Below are 5,652 nucleotides of genomic sequence, written 5' to 3' on the forward strand. Positions count from 1 at the left end.
CACCCAGGTAAGTTCAAATCACAGCTCAGTGCAGCCTGGGCTGTGGTCTTTGCCGTTCTCAGGGGATTTTGATGAAAAAGGCTAAAACTAAGATCTGTGATAGGGCCATTACCTTTTGCCTCTCTTGTGGTTAACAGCTGTAGAAGTGGCATTTGGTCAACTAGGCAGGTTTCTTACAGGTATTGGCAAGCTGCACGTCGTACGTAAGAAAAGCCGAATGTTTATTGTCCACACTAACATGACATTCACTTTATATCAAGGACAGCAACAATACGGGCTGTCCTACACCATTAAATTAACCGTGGCTGGGACCATTCCCCTGTGGCACCAAAGAGCCGTACCCACACCAGGAAACTCTCACCTTTCAGCTCAGGGTGGCCACATCCAAACCAGGAAAGGCTGCGGGTCTGGGCTGACTCGCCACCATCCCGGGAATGGCTCCCCAGGACATCGGTGGGCTCAAACACAACCCTGCCGGAGCCACTGCAAGGATTTGACTATATAGGTGGGTTCCAGTGCGGAGAATATTAGACAGACAGAGCCTGAGGGTATCTACACTGCATATACACATCGACTACTGGGTAGATCTTCCAGTATCCTTCTTTTTTTCTTTTCTTTGTAATGCCAGCTGGTGGAAAAGTTGAGGGTCGAGCCCACGAAACGCAAGTGTTTAATGGGATCCTCGTCACTTTGACATGTACAAACTTTGGCACAAGAGGAAAGCAAACAAAAAGCAACCAGTGACAAGAAGCTTCCTTGGAATTCTACTTCCTTTACCGAAATAGAATTTGTTTAGGCGGTGGCTGCTCTGTTTGTTTTCTAGGATCACATTCTTGAGCTTTATTAGCGTGAGGGATGGTTTTTTAATTCAAAACACTCCATTCACGCTTAGTTCCGAGACACGTGTTCCATCTTAACACTTGCAGTTGTGGTCTGTAGATCAGTTACAAACCAGACAAGTGGCGTTTCCATTTCCTGACTCGGGGGTTTAGCATAACGAACCAAGTGCGAGCTGGACGTTCCAAGTTTGAATGTTCAATGTGAAACGTTCTTTGTTGCCTGTCCGTTCTGTCATTCGTGTGAAACGTGCATTTAAGACACAGTTCCACAACTTTTACAACATACGGACGCGTTACTTACTCGCTGTGGAAAGTCACTGGGCAACATGATGGTCTGAATGCTGCTGGAGTAGAAAGGGTGAAGGGAGTAAGAAGTAAAAAGAGTGAAGGGAGTAGAAAACAAATAAATCTGCTGCAGATCCTTCGTGTCTGCTCCTGGACCTGAACTGGCTGGTTCTCAAATGGTGAGGGACAACGGGTTACTCTGCACGCCTGACCACATCCAGGAGCTCTGGCACTCAGAAGCCATTAGAGCAGTAATTTCTTATTGAGCAACGGGATTACTTTATGTCTGGGCAAAATTTTTGATCTATAGTGGTAAGACGTTTTACCACCACACTACAGTCGAATTCATTCATCACAGAAAATGCCATTGTGCCATTCTGTACTATAATCTATACAGCGTCCTTTATTCTGAATACTCTACACAGCTAATTCTCCGTCTCAAAAAGGACAGAGCTGACCAGGGAAAGGCACCTGAAGGCTACAGGACTGCTTCTGTTGGAGGGATGACCACGACTTTTCAACCTGGGGAAAAGACAACTGAAAAGGCGCGATAGATGCCCGTGACATCACAGCTGGGCAAGGGAAGGTGGACAGGGACTGCCAGTCGCCAACTGGCTGCTGGTCCCATCCCGTACAAGAAGCCCAGGGCACAAATTGAGGCTAACGGGTGGCAGCTCCGAACATCAGAAGCCGTTTGGTTTTTGCCTCACAACCTGTATTTAAGCTGTGGAGCTTATTGCCGCAGGATGCTGTAAGCTGCTAAAAGTGTGCCTAGGTTTTAAAAAATCACCGGAGGAGTTCATGGAAGAAAAAATCCATTGAGGGTTATTAAAAACAAGACATCACGTCTAGATCAGAAAACCCACGAGCAGTAAATCATTAGAAGCTAAAACAATATTCTGGGAACGTTATCTCTTAACGGCTTGCGTGCTTTCACAAAGTATCTGATTCCACCTCTTTTTGGGAAAAGGGTACTGGCACAGATGAACTTTTGGTTTGACCCCTGGTCCACCTTTTTCTGGCGCTTTCGTGGCTTTTTTTTTTTTTTTCCACGCTATAAAAGCCGCAACACTGCCAGTTCAGTGAGTCTTGTATCTGAGTCTTGTCAGCTCACCTATCACAGCAGCAAACCACACAGGGAAGGGCACGAAAACAGGCAGCGCCCTTCCTCCCCTGCCTGCCAGATCTTTTACGGAACTGTAAAGCCGACCGATTTAACCTCCTGGGGGTTTTCTGGGAAGGGGGAGGGCGGATACTGGGAGAGCAACTCTGCAACACATCCAAATGCCAGGGGCGGCCAAGGCCGCTTTCGGAGGCCGGTGGTGCTGTGCTGGCGCGGATGATCCGCACAGCCGTATGCTCGGGGATGACACCGTGCGTGGCACCGAGACCTTCTACGCGGATTCCACTCAGGAAAGCCCTGGCCATCGGGGTGTTGCACGTGATCGGGAAAAGACCTGGACGACTACGGCCGCGGTCTTCAAAAGCTGACTGACTTTGGCCTAAGCCGCCCTTTATTTCTGTGGGTCCACTAGGTACTTCCTGAAATTCCACTAAATCCGCTCCCAAATGTTTTCTAAATAACCAGAGGCAGAGGACTGGACCTGGTGATCTCAGAGGGTCTATTCCAACCTAATGATTCTATGATTTCTGCCAGGAAATACTTCAACACATTATTTGTGACTTGAAGTACTTCTAAAAAGGTATTCCCGGGGATAAATGCCCTGTTTTTTTTCTTTAGTGGAGTAAGCAGAGCATTAAATTACAGGGAAGCTCAACTATTGTCTCATAGTTTTCTTTTTTTTATTATAGACTTTTTATCCACATGAATGATAAAGAAACTACAACAGAGTTAAATACCTTTTTTGATAACAGTGATTATAGTCTTAATTACACTCAATATTAAATTGTAAAATATTTCCAGAGTACAATCGTAATACAGCAGGCAAAATACCAGAGAAGGAAAGGGCCAAGGGAGGGGGGGGGGGGGGGTGTGAGAATTTCCAGTATGCTTTTAAGAAGCACTGTGTATGGCTAACGCTGCTCTATCCGTCCATCCACCCATCCATCCAAATGTGGTTCTGGCCCATCTGGTACAACGCACATTTCTTCCCGTGAAACAATCACTATTCAAAAGCAAAAGATGAACTGGCAGATGTTGTCAGTGTTTGTGGCACTGAAAAGGATCGGCAGTTCCTTTCACAGCTTATCTGTACGATTCATCGAAAGCATTTTCTCTATCAAGTTCAGTAGTCCTTCTAAAAACACAAAGACTTAAACTTTGGTACCACCAAAAAAAAAATGATCCAGGACAGGCATTTTTTTGATTTTTTTTTTTTTTTTTTGTCGTTGATGTTTTGTTTTTACTAATAAATGGCTGCTACATTCTATTTTACATGGTTGTCCATGATGCTTTGAGGTCACTTGTCCTTGGGTTCAGAGGAACCCAATTTGTTTGTTCATTAAATCCCCAAGCTCCTCCATTTTCTCAGTCTATATACAAGTCAGGTTTCTGAGTGGTGAGTTATAACTCACAAGGTAACTGCTGCAAAAGATCCTGCGCTTCTGGGAGAGAGAAAAAAAAAAAAAAAAGAAAAAGAGAGAGAAGATGTTAGCAACATTAAGCCCAAGTTTGAGATTTCTTTACTCACAGAACTATGACATTTACTTACAATCCTTGAAAAAGGGATACACATAAGTCTACCTGCTCCAGAAGCATCCTCTGAGGCTTTGCTAGCTAGTACCTGCAGAGTCAGGTGGAAATACTCGCATGAAAGACGAAGTGTGAGCTGTCCCTGACTGACATACGACTGAACCCCACAAGACCTGCTGTGGAAAGGAACACAAAGCCCAACGAGGGCAGCCGAGGAACTCAAGAGCATTAACTGCGCGGCTGCTCTGCCACGCACGGGGTCTTCACCCCCCTGGCGCGCCGCGTATGCATGTGCACACACGTTTCTTCTTGAGGCAACTCTCTTCTGCCTGGCACACCGAGAATCTGAAATTACTTCTGAACAATATAGTTGTGATTCTCTGCTTGACTGATTTAGCTTAGCAGTTAAGTAACAACTAATCCTTCAAAAGCACTAGGGCCTACTTAGAAAAATCCCCGTTGTCTGCAGGGATGGTGTGCCACTGGAAACAAAGCCAGCATGAGAAACGCATCCATCCTTCACATTCTCAGCAAATAAGCAGGAAATGCTCATAGCACCTTCCTTGCAGGGACTGTCAGCTGATGAAAACCTGACGCTGGGAACAAACGGAGCCGTTCATCTGCTGTTGCCATCCTCAGGCAGGCTTTTATTGTAGATCAGTGCTTTGGACAAGCGCTCAGGGCTGGACCCGCTGCTTTTCATCGGAGGAGGTATACTGTGCTATTCAGGGTATTAATATCGCTGAATTTATTTTAAATCAGTGCTCAGATTAATGTAGACTCAACTGGAAAATGCTGGCAGTCAGTAAGGAAGTATGCACAAGAGGGCAAAACAGAACAGCTTGATGATTAGATTAATCTTATCTCAGTCGGCAGAGCTCAAGGCCACACATACTGGTTATGTGGTTACTCTATACTTACTCCTAATGTTTTTAAGTATCTGCGTCTTCCATAGCTCAGGCAAACCTCTGTCATCTAAACTATCAAACCCTTCTCAGGTGCCCCAGACTTTCTCTTGAACACCCCTACTTTGTGTATGAATAGCTCTTTTTTTTCTTTCTAATCCACCTACACCACCTCAGGGATTTCTTCAGTGAAGCTGTAAACCAGATTGTGTGGCACAACACAGCAGCAGGGCTACCTCTCTTTTTCCTGTCTCCAAGCCCTACTCTTCTTGTTTTACCAGGAGAAAAAACCAACACAAAACCCCGCCCCCGAACATCATTTAAATGTTCAGGCTTTAGCGCCCGAAACTGGAATCTCCGAGGCCACCGATGATGGAGACGGTGTTTCTTCTAACTGAATGCTTCTAAAAAACACTCCTGAAAAATGCAGTGCTGGGTTTAGGAAGATCCTGCACATGGGCAGCAGGGTAACTGCCATCTGCAGGAGACTGAACTACAAGAAGACAGTGTCAGTGTGGTTCTGTAAAGCTCCCAAAATACACCGCTCTTTCCTGGAGCTGAAAAAGCTCCATTATGGGCAGAAAACCCCATCCCTACCTGCCCGTGTGCGAACTTTTACTGCGCTGTGGGTGCCAAGGTATCTCCCTCCTTCCACGGAAGGTACGTGACCTGGACACCACTTTCCAGCGCCAGCGAGCAGAAGCACGTGCTCAGGCGATGAGGCCTGGAGGCACCCAACGGCCAACCCTCAACGCTACGTCCTACCCCAGCGCAGCCTCGTCATTCGTGCGACATGTCAGTTATCAGCTTTAGACCACAGCACACCACGTCCACGGACAGAGCTCTTAGAAGACCAGAACCAGTTAACATCAAGCAACAGAGGGATCTTCTTCATCCTTGCAACGGCTGCGAAGGAAAACACGACGGCCAGGTCAGGCAGAACAAACTCTCTTCTTTCGCCAACTCACCT

Source organism: Leptosomus discolor, chromosome Z (assembly GCF_034619465.1).
Source record: "Leptosomus discolor isolate bLepDis1 chromosome Z, bLepDis1.hap2, whole genome shotgun sequence".
NCBI lineage: Eukaryota > Metazoa > Chordata > Aves > Leptosomiformes > Leptosomidae > Leptosomus > Leptosomus discolor.